A 12,159-nucleotide genomic window follows, 5' to 3' on the forward strand; every position below is an offset into this window, starting at 1 on the left:
GGCGGACCTGGCGGCCCCCGCCTGCTGCGTGAACCCAGCCCGGGCTCCAGAGGAGGCAGGGCCTGCCTGTTCTGTCACACCTCGGCACCCTCTAGGCCGTGAGCTCTTGGCCTGTTTGAGCTCGTTTCACACGCGTGGGGCAGTCCCTGGTGCGCCTCTGGTCAATGCCGACCGCAATGAAGAGGTGGGGTGGGTATCTAGGGGAGAGAGCTGCTCTGGCTGGGGAGTGCAGCGACTTCTCCAGCAGCAAGATGACAGCATTTTTGGTTTTCTTGCCGTTTCTCACTACTGTTCTCTGGCTGAACCTCACGATAAGGGACATCTCTGCAGACCACAGGCAGCGGGTGCCATTCCGTGCACCGTCATACAAGTGAAAGTTCACAAAGGCTTTGAATTGGAAGGTCACCTTTAAACACTCTTTTAGTATTGGCTCCTCCCTACAATTTGAATTGCATGTTTTCACTGAAAAAACAAGATCCTTATTGGCTAGGTAAGTTTTATGCAAGTGTAATAAAAGACATTTACTAGAGAAATGGAGAGAGAGAGCATTTTTAGGGCATGAGGAAAAGTCTAGCTTGGTCTCCAAGAAGGAATCCAAGGAAAAGAGTTCAATTTTATAATGCATGTAATCCTTTTGGATAAGAAGTGACTGCACACACACAACCCCCCTGCTCCCAAGTCTCAAGTTTATAGCAGCACCTCTTGTCAAAGCGTTATTATTGGGGCTGAAAGGCAGTCTGTTCAGTTACAGTATCCTGGAGCCCAATTTTCTCTTACACTTTCAGATACAATCCTGATCCTGTCAAAGTCACTGTCAGATTCCTTTTCGGTGATGGAAGGACTTCATTAGTTTCCTGCTTAGTCTCGGTCCAAAGGTTAATTACTTTGGAAAGTCAGGAGGAAAATTACTTGGCATCCATGAGTTACCTTAAGCTGCAAACACTGATTCAGCTAGATCAGTTACTGTCATCGCTTTCTCTTGTTCTTTTCTTTTCTAGGCTAAACTTGGTTTTGCCCCGATCTTCTCCATAGCCCCCATTTTCCAGGTTTCCATCTGGGCCGTTCCCAGTTTTCTTGCTGAGGCCTTGGGAGTGCTGATTCATGGCAGAATTACTTGTATTCAACACTCCTTTCACCTATATCCCCATATAATACTTGGTTTGTAGAAGTGTACTGTGGACGCCTGTTCCTTTAGTCACGTGCTGTACCTCCCTCAACCTTCTCACCTTGCTGCCTACTCTGGCTCGTCACTGCCCTGCCCATGTCATCACAGCTCTTGCCTCCTACTTCCAGCAAGCTGCACCCAGCTCCCTTCATGCTGCTCCTCCAATTTGTCCAGATCAAATTCCGATCATCACCTCTCAAGTGCCTGCAGTCTTTCTTAGCTGGTATTTTTGGACCGTGCGTTCTCCATCACACTATCCACGTAGAGCAATTCAGCACTGTGTAGTCACAGAGGTGAAAATACCACCCTCTGCTTTTACAGAGCATGCTGCCGCTCCTGCGGCTGGGTCCCTGTTGGGCCAGAGGCCACTGAGAGACAACTGTGTTAATAACACAGTTCATCCCTCCGTGAGCGCTTCTTACCCTGGGGTCTTCCTAGCCCTTGTATGCCTGGTTTGGTGGAGGAGATAAGCAATGCATCCTGCAGTTTCTCCAGGCGCAGAAGGGTGAGGGCTGGAACCAACACCAAACCTCAGCTCTGAAACATGTTGCAACAGCAGCAAGTCTTTCGAAGTGCCACCTTTCAGAGGAGGAAGTGCAGACCTGCTTGATGCGGCTCAAAGGATCTGAGACAGGAGATCCGAAACTTTGTGGAAGAACAGCCTTTATCTCGGGGACAGGCTCGATCCATGAATAAACAAGCTCAACACAGAGACCAGCCTGCCTGGCTCTCCAGCAGAAAACGCACTGCTCTGCATTTTCCCAGAGAGACACATTTCAGGTAAATAAGTGTGAAGAAGTACAAATGGTATTTGGCTTTAGCAGCTGGTCAGCGTTAACCCTGTTGTTGCTCTGCGGAGGGCAGAATGGCTGTGCTGAGAGCACACTTGTTGACATGCTCACGATGAGTTGCAGGCAGGCATAGAGTAAAACCGCAGGGAAGGAAATCACAGGATTCTGCACCGAGAAAGGAGACAGCCCATGGCCGAGATGGAGTCCCCTCGTTAGAGGAGCAGTTCATTACAAGAACTGTGAGACCCGTGCTCTTCCCTGACTACATAATAGGCTTCACCATTAGAAGAAGCCTCTCTGCAGACAGCTGAGATGTGCAGGGGCAGTTTGTTCCTGTCTTTTGCAACTGCTTTCACTACAGAGAGGATTTCAGTCTTCAAAATGCTTCTCTAGCATTAAGTTTACTTAGCATGAATAATAGTTAAAAGAAGCGGAACAACCTCATTGTCAAAGATGGCCTGTTGTGGAACAAGGAGGGCTGGGTCTGCGCCCTGTGCAAGCAGCAACACTGAAGTTGTCCCCAGCAGATGGCACAAGTGCTTGAGCTGCTTCAGTTGCTGCTCTGAACAGCAAGGTACCTGCCCTCAGGTGTCTGGCTTCTTGCACAAGAAAAGCAAACCTGAGATTTGTAGCAAAATATTGTATTTAAATTGATAAACTTTCATTCAGAAATAAAATCCTGATGAGTTGCTCAATCTTTGTAATTTTTTTTGGTCATTTTTGTTGACAGCAATAGGTCTCAGATGATGCGGATACCAGACGCAAACAGTTGATGGCACTGCATGATCACCGTCCCTGCAATTTATGTCTCCCTGGCTACTCAGCAGCCTTTCTCTGAAAGAAAAGGGAAGGTGTTACACTTTCATGCTGTAGGAAAAACACTCACAAAATGTAATTGTTACCTACCAAGTATATTTTATTTCTTGATTCTTCTGTTACTCGTTTTCTCTATCTTCTGCTCTATGTATGAGAGTCCACAGCCTGGACGTTTCAGTTGTTCCAGAGCTGGATCTCACAGACCGCTAAATAATGTATTAGGCGATGGATCCCAGATGGAATTAGCGTAGTGGTTTATGACAGCTATCATGGCTGCCTTGCTGGAAGTGATGGCTGGGATGTCCAGCAGAAGCCTGGTCAGTATATGAAGAATTTCATCATTTGTCAGTGCTGGTTGTGGTGCTGCTTTGAACGGTACGTGGTGGAGATAAGGAGGAGGCTTGTAAGGAAGCGACACAGAACACAAAAAAGGAAAACAATCAGTGTATTTTTCATGAATATTTCTGCAATAGGAAATAAAAAAAGCCCCCAGGGAAGAATTTCTACATTTCGTGTCTGTCTTGTATTTTCTCTGTACATAAACTGCTTGTGACATTACAGACAGCTGTGATGAAGTTAAAACTAGAATTAGGTTAGTTAGAATTAAATTTACAACCAAACTGGGATCAGGGATCAACATCTTGCATAGGATGGAATTAATATTAGCATTATTATTAACTTTAATTAAAGCAACATTTAACGCAAAGAGCAGCAGGTTTTCCTCATGGTCCCTGCCAGCTAAATGCTAGGCTAAATAATACTTTGTTTGGGCATCTTTCAGTTCTTCCTTCTGTCCAAGGAACGCAAGTGGTTTAGTACAGCTTTTCTATTAAATGCAATTTGGACTGAAGTCAAATGACTATTTGAATTTGAGGGTGTTTAAAGGTCTGAAGATGACTTTAGAGAACACAGTAAGACCATAATTGCGAAGCAAGAAAGCAACATATAAGAAGTAACTGTGAGAGCATGAAAATACAAACGACCTAAATAATATAAAATAGTATGATGGGAAATATGGTTAGAACAAATGTCTTGGACGGGATAGGAATTCCGTTCCAGGAATGCAATTTTGGCAGTAGCGTCCCAAACAGAGAATGCTATTTCTGGGGAAATGCACTGAACTCTGGGTCATGAATTAAACTCAGGTAATTTATGTTTGGCTCGTAAATAGTGGCAGTGCAAGAAACAAGCAGAAATGGGACAGAATATATTGCTGTAAATTTTGTAGCCATTGAAACCTGTGGAGTTGTCGTGGACATCTGATGCCGGGTAATGCCTGAAAAAAATTCAAGCCAAGGAACACATAGCAAGCCCTTCAAAGCTGCCAACTCAACGACCTTAAGGAAATCCAGTTTCAAAGCAGCATGTTAAGAGAGGTTTGAAGAGGTAATTTCCCAAGCCCTGATCTTTATTTATTAGCTGTTTCTGACAAGCCCTAAAGAAAGGCAAATGTCTTGATATTTTGAAATTGCATGGCAAGCGTTCATTTTATAGGAAACTCTATTTTAGGAAATACCGATACTATTCCATTTCCTGATTTCTCATTCTTTTTTTCTCTGGGTATTTAATACCAGTCTGCTGTGCAGACCTTCCAAGCCAGTTTCAGTTTCCAAGGCTTGGCTGCCTGGGGCTCGCAGAGCTCCAGCTTCCTCACAACCAGCTCTCTTCCAGGTGCCTTTAAAGTGGGATTTCTGCTAGAAAAGTACCAACGGAAGAAATATATCTCCATGTTGTAATCAGAGTTAGGTCTGTTAAAATTTTGATAATATTTCACTCCTCAGCGGGTGCAGGTCAGCTGGACTTCTTCATGGGGGGATGCAGCCAAAGGAGAAACCTCCATTTGGCAGGAGGACGGATCCCTTTGGGGTTTGATGAGATCAGCTTAGACAAGTCTGGGTGCCTTATGGCAAATACGGGAGAAACCTCTCCCTAACACACGGAGTGGTGGAGCTCCTTCTTTGGTATAAAGCATAGGGGAGCATGGCGTGATGTTTTCTCTGAATGTCTCTGGGGAAAGGCAGCTTCTCGCAGAGCAATATGTATCTGTTTCAGGCCATACTTCAAAGCTGAGCCTGGGTTTTTGGCGTTTGCTTTGCTCCTTTTAAATAGGAACTATCTGAAGGCCTAAAAATCTGAAGCTTAAAGAGCTACTCAAGCTGCCTAGAGCTCTGAAGAGTTTCTTTATAATTAAAATAAATGCATGAAATATTTAGCCTTCATCCTGTGCAAACCCTGACTTTCAAAAAAGAATTTACAGCATAGGGTGGAGTTTTATCTGCTCCTAAATAGAACAAGAATTTCCCTCTTTCCGTTTCTGCTCCAAATCTCAAACTCCAGTGTGCGATGAATCAATTGCAGAAGAGGAGATGACCATTCCTCCGCCTCCCCATGCAAATGACTCTCAAAAACTTCACTTTTCTCGGGGAAGTCAGGGTGAGAGCTCTGAAGTAGCACGTCTCCAACTGGATTTCTGTTCTTTATTCTGGTTTGTGGTTCAAGGTGTCTTTTTCTTAATAAGTACCTACCACTAGACCATTAATAGTTTAACAGTCTACAGCTCCCAAGGAAATGCTTACCAGCAGTCAGAGCTGGAAAATAATTCAGAGGATGGCATAGGTCTGATAAAAGGATTAATAAATCACAGCACCGAGAGCTGTGAGTTCAGTTTTGCCTGACACTGGCACTAAGGATTATTTCGTATATTCAGTGCTCTTAATTGCTTTTTCTCCCCAGAAGTTCCATGTGCAGCTCTGGGATGGGCTTTCTAGAGCTTTCCCAAACAAACTGAACTAGATCTCTTCCTAATTTATATTTAAACTCTGGTCCTTACAGCAGACTCTTGTATTTGAGGTATACTGATTGGACTGATAAACACAGAGGGTGTGGAGTGAAACCTTCTCTCACTTCCATCATGGCAAAAGTAGAATATTTTTGCAGAATAAAACTGCAAACAATTTCAACCTAGCTCTGCTATTCCACTTTTCTTGGAATTGTTCCGTCTGTTTCTCTGAAAATGAAAGTCTGTTTTTACTCCTGCCACCTGCCATTTCCATATGAAAGAGCTGTTTTCTTATAACGAAGGTACCATTTCTCCCAAGGGCGAACTAAGGACGTTTCATCACACTGATCTTCCTGAAGTTTCAGTAACCAAATTCAATATGTTACTAGATTTGATCTACTTTTTCACAAAGCGGTAAAGCCTTTCAGGGAAATCTCAAGTTCTGTCTGTGGGTATTTATAAAACAAAATGTCATCTCTCTGCTGAACTGTAAGACAGTCTGATCTGGCAAAACAAGAAAGAGAATCCAAAACCAAGATTCACTTCAGCTTCGAGTCTTATCTAGTGACAAGCATTTGGAAACCAGGGTATGATTTCCAAGCACAGACCATATTTTTATCCCAGGCACAAGTGAAGAACACTGTGACCGAAAAGTTTCTTCATGGAGACCTCTTCATGTGAGCAACGGTGGACAGTTGAGGTGGCCTGAGGTTTGTCTTCTGTGCAAGCCAGCTTTTTGCAGATCCAATTGTGCTTTTTAAGAAACAATTTAAAGTGCCCTTTGACTCCAGGAGAAACTCCCCAGATGAGTCATCTTTGACACCCGCCTTTTAATGAACCACTTAACATCATGAGCACTGTTCTCCCAACAGTATGGGTTAGTCCCACTTTCCAGGAGGAGAGCAAGAAAAAAGTCAGTGGGGCTGAGCACGTGCCACCTGAGTTTCCTCGGCAGGATTCCTAGGTGAGAATCAGGGAAAATTGATCCTCTTTAGCGTTTGTATAGATGAAGAAATTATAACCCATCAGAGAGTGTACTCTGGAGAACACAGGACTCCCAGGAGTTTAATACGCTGTTAGTTTGGTGTTGCGGGCCTGGATGCACTGGAGGTACCCAGCTGGCTGCCCAAAGGCTTCAGTAAGAGTAAGAGCAGGTGGGTCTGCTGTGGGTCATCTGCTGGACTTCCAGCTATGCCTCCGGTCACCTTTTCAGAGCAGTGCAGACACAAACGTGCAATCAGAAAAAGATTGCCACAGTTACATAGCTCCTTTCAGCACTGTATCATTTCTCCTGGTAGCCTGGCATTCCCCTTGGTTGAGATATACTCCTTCCTCTGCTCAGGGTTAATAGGTATCGTCAGGGATGAAAAGGAATAGGCCACGCTCTTGCTGCGTTGAAGGCTGCAGAGAAGACATAGCTGAATTCTTGCTCAAATTCCAAAAAAGCCACCAACTGTCACCAGATCTCTGGCCAGGATGCTACAGTTGGTCTGAGACTTTCCAGGTTCAGAAAAACACACTACGAGTGTTGCTTCTTTTTTGACTCCTAAGGTGAATCCTGCAGGAATAGGGATCGGGGCCCATACCAGCCTGAGGCTTTCTTGAAAATCTCAGCTGAGACTTCCCTATTCATATGGGGAATATGGTCCAGAAGAGGGCCACGAAAATGATCAGGGGGATGGAACAGCTCTCCTATGAAGAAAGGCTGAGAGAGTTGGGGTTGTTCAGCCTGGAGAAGAGAAGGCTTCGGGGAGACCTTCTTGCAGCCTGTCAGTACTTAAAGGGGGCTTATGAAAAAGATGGCGGCAGACATTTTAGCAGGGCCTGTTGCGACAGGACAAGGGGGAATGGCTTTAAACCAAAGGGGGGTAGATTTAGACTAGATATAAGGAAGAAATGTTTTACGCTGAGGGTGGTGAAGCACTGGCACAGGTTGCCCAGAGAGGTGGTGGATGCCCCATCCCTGGAAACATTCCAGGTCAGGTTGGACGGGGCTCTGAGCAACCTGATCTAGTTGAAGCTGTCCCTGCCCACGGCAGGGGGGTTGGACTAGATGAGCTTTAGAGGTCCCTTCCAACCCAAACTATTCTATGATTCCATGATTCTATATAACAGATCTGCCTGGTTCTGCAAAAGTTCATTTCAGGCCTGATTCATTTATTGAATACTCACAGATCAGCCAAAGGCCAGGATAGTATATGGGAACATGTTAATGCATTTACCCTTGGATTGCCAAAACATTATCTAATTATCTATGTCAATGACAGCTGCCTTGGAACGCAAAAAGCCTTTAATAACGAAGCAACTGTGGTAACAAAATGATGAAATTAAAATAGCAGAAGATGGCTCCCCAAGCTGGGTGAGTTTGAGATGCAAAGGGATAACAAAATGATCATAAATGCATACCTAAACATTTTGCAAACATAAATGTATCAAGGAATGAAGTCATCTGTAGTTGTAGCTCCAGGAACTGAGACAGAGTGTGTCTTTTTGTTTTAAATCAGTTTTCTGCCAGATTTCTTGCAGGAAGCATTGCAAAATTGCCGTGAGCCCCGGAGCTGCAAGTGCTACCAGCCACTAGATGTCCCAGAGCTGCGCTCAAACCTGCAACCCATCAGCTGCAGAGACAGAGGAAAGGCAAACTCGGCGGTGCAGGAGAGAGAATATCTTTTAGCAGACTAACCGGTCTAGCTGGAAAACCGAGATGAGCTTTTGAGCACATATGCCCTTCTTTAGGCCTTGTAGTCTTAGTGGTATTGTAGCTGTGATGGTGTGAAGAAATAAGGAATCTGGACAGATGGATCTGAAGAAAGGCTTCTACATCCCAAAGTTGGTCTTGCTTCATTTATTATTACCTTAAACCAGGGTACAGCAACACTACTACCGCAACAGGAAAGCAAAGTGAGATGGGAAAGCCAACATTTCAGCATTTATAAGCTCCTCAGAGTAACAATATGGAAAGGCAGAAGAAAGAAGTATTTCTGCTCTTGTCAAGCTAGTGTAAGCATGTGATCTGCATGTGGTGGGTCATATAAAGGTGCAATGTCAAGTTGCTTTTCTTTTCCTGTTCCTCATTTGTGGTTTAGTGCCTTTGCTTGACAAGCTGCAATGATGCAAGTTCCTATGCACACATGCACCGTTTTGTGCCCACTGTTTTTCCCTTCATTTAATTGCTTTGCCGTAATGTTCAGAAAGTTTTGTGATTCTGCATGCAACCCAGGAGAAAGCTGTGAACAGCTCACTAAGAGGAAAGAAACAGAAAATGGCTCAAGCATGGCTCTTGGTCCTCCCCCACAAAAGTATTTTAGAAACAAACACCTTTCCAACGTCCCGGTACCCACAAGGCCTCCTTCAGCCCACGTTTAACTTCCTGTACACTCCCATTCTTCGCTAGCTCTTCTCCTCTGAACAATCTTTACGATGATCGATGCCTTGAGACCGTATCTCTGCTTGTATGAAGCCTTCTGCTATGCTGGAGTGTTGTGCTAGGGCTCCCATCTTTCTCTTCTCCATTTTTTCCTGCACACGGGCTATGCCGTTGCACGGTACATCTAATACAACCCCAGCAAAATGGCTTTGCTAGACATGCACAGCGTGTCAGGTCCTTCCTTTTTGGGATCTGCCAGTCGGGCTGCACGCGTACCTTGGGATTGCTCTGAATGTACCCCTAACACATGGTTGGGATTTTGGGGTGCTCAGAAACCCTGTAAAATTGCACATAGTCATCTTCACCCACTGTGGCAAGATACCTGGGTGGAAAAGAGGATCTGTCTGGGGAAACTCAAGAGGAGCCTCAAAATCCCGCTGCTCCGCTTCCTACTCTAAGTGCACTCCTACACATAAACACTCTGATTTTTTTCTGATTATTAGGGGAACCAAGAAGGCTGTGGTCCTGTGACATACCCGAATCTACCTCATTCCTGGGTCTTCTGAACTCACTTGCCACTCAGTTGCTATTTCTTCTCTGTCAGAGCAGTAATTCAATAACACATACCAGGAACCAGCCAACATGTCCAATAAGGGAACAGAAGCAATTTAATGTGATTCATGATCAGTCACAACTAAGCAACAAAGCTAATTTTTTGGCATTCATTCCTGGGAATAAGGATTCAAGAAAAAAACATACTCTTGATTAGATTCGAAGAAAGTAAAGGAGTCTGCAACCTACTCGCAGACAGAAAGGAAGGCAAATTAATCCAGGACATCATTTTTTGTAAGCTACCCACCGCACTGCTGGATGAGGAGGGAGAAAGGGCCGTGTCCTAGCACCGTGGTGCTGCCACTTGCCTCCTCCAAACCGTTCCTGCCAGAAGGTATAAACAATTTCAGGAGACAAGGCTGGATATGGCACTATAAGGTTCTTGAAGTACTCTGATCTCTTGCTTCCTTCCCCTTGAATACATCGGCTACTAAGCAGGGTGAGATAGAAGTGGGTGTCTAAAGCGGTTTTGGAGGCAGGAAGGTTGCACGGGGGCATCTGCTCTTCATTCTGGTGCAGAATGGATGGTGTCATTTGTGCTCAGCGGGTCCTGAGGATGAATGAGAAAGAACTAATGAGAACATCAGGAAGAAACCATCTATTGATGCTTCCCTTGGTAGGAAAATCCATCATGTCCTTCTGTTCCTTGTACCTTACTTACAACTCAGTGACACTGGGTGACATTTTTTAGCTTAGTCATTTTATCAAGCCTGTGAGATAAATCACTGCCCAGTGAGGGAAATGAGCTCAGCAACATTTATAACAGTGTGGGGTCTCATGAAATCTTGATTTAATGACCCTAGAGTAAGAATAGAGGCAAATTTACACCACTGTCAGGGGACCATATCCTGTCCAGCCTGGGAAATGGACCTAATCAAATCCTGTCATTTGCATCTCTGACTGTTCTGAGCCTGTACTGCAAATGGGCCCAAGCCTCAAATGTTCCTCTCATTTAGTCTAATGAAAGTGCACAGAGAGCTCGTTTCTGGAGCCAAAGCTACAGACGGAGGGATAAAGCCCTTTTCCCAGGGTGCGGGCAGTGCTGGTGAAAGCCGTCAGTAGTCAGGACTGCCAGGCACAGGCTGTTAGCTGGATGCTCTAATGCCATCTAAAAGCAAGCAGGGAGAGGAGCAGGACAGGCTCCTGTTGCAGCACTAGCAAACTACGTTCACCCCAAAAAGCTGTCATTTTGCACCTCAGTCCTGGAGAAGCCCCATGGCAGACAGGAAGGCAGCCAAGCCTCCATCTACGCATGATGTGACAGCCCCTCACAGTGCCTAGGAACCTCCCGTGGACACGTATAGCACTGCGGTTAGTAGCATTAATACAGGCAATAATTGTAACAGATCAGGACAACGTCCTGGGAACCGCACGCCAAAAGCCCAGCAATGGCAAGTTTACACTGCAGCTGCACGGATCTTATAACCAGAAGGCAGCAAGGCAAAGCGCAGTGTGGTTTACTTGAGCAGGTCAGCTCAGACTGCCCAGGCTGTTACACTCTTCCAGTCTTCAGAGGACTGGTGTTACTATCCTTTGTAATACGTCCCTTTGATGCTTCTTTATACGCCCACTTCTTCTTTATACGGCCATGCCGCTGTGGTCTTCTCTGCACATATGTCTAAATAATGGAAGAAATCAGAGGAAACACCGAAGAAGCTATGATGCCACCATTCCCATGATCGTCATTATTTGCCATCAGTTATGGCTTGCTTGTTGGGTTTTATCCAAAAACCTGGGAATAAGATACTCCTCGCCAGAGGGAAAACACAGTGCAGTTTATGGTGTGATGCAGCAGATGGGGGTGGTCCCGACTGGCAGGGGACCATCGCTCCCTGTTCGGTTGCGTGGCTTTTGCCTTGGTGGCAGATTCCTCTGGTCCTGGGCAGAAGGCAGCCCCACTGACCAACGAGCCTCTTGCCTGCGAGGAAGCAAAGATAAAGCGTTTGATGCCGGCCCTGCCCGGTGACAGGGAGAGGAGCACTGCTCAGAAGTGGAGAGCTGGCTTTGCCAGAAAGCTGAACTCCTGGGTGGCGGGACGCGGCTGTCAGGAAGCCTGGCCAAGTGTCTCAGAGAGCTGGTGACGTGGCACTGCCTCGCCATCACACGCACACCATCTGCCACCAGCCGTCCCCAAGCACAGCCTGAACGCGGAGCTGCTCTGCAAAGCAAGGCTGCAAATTAGCTCAACGAGAAGGAGGCCGGTAACGAATGCCACCCCACGCAGGGGTACTGAGTGCGGTCTGTGAAATGTGGCAGGCGAACTGCACAGCATCCTGCAAGTGCCAGGCCCCGAGCTTCTCCCATGGGTGAAGCCAAGGGCTGCTCAGTCTGCCCGGCACCCAGCACCCAGCGTTCACACAACCGCCATCTCCGTGGGACAAAACGGCTTCATCTTCTGTGGCTTTTTCACTGCCAAAGGTTTGAAGAAACCTCCAAAAAGAGAGGAGGCAGCCAGGGCTGTGCTCTGGCTCACAGTAACATGATTAACTCCATGCTGCGTTGGTCTGGTGGAGCACGTGCACGTGTGACCCCTCGCACCTCGGTTAGCTCGAGCAGGTTCGGAGCACAACCCTCCTGCCAGCGAGGGGTCTATCAAACTGCTGACTCCTCTGCCGACCTTGCTCATCTT

This window comes from Aptenodytes forsteri, unplaced genomic scaffold, assembly GCF_000699145.1.
Source record: "Aptenodytes forsteri isolate BGI_AS27 unplaced genomic scaffold, ASM69914v1 Scaffold149, whole genome shotgun sequence".
In the NCBI taxonomy this organism is placed as follows: Eukaryota; Metazoa; Chordata; class Aves; order Sphenisciformes; family Spheniscidae; genus Aptenodytes; species Aptenodytes forsteri.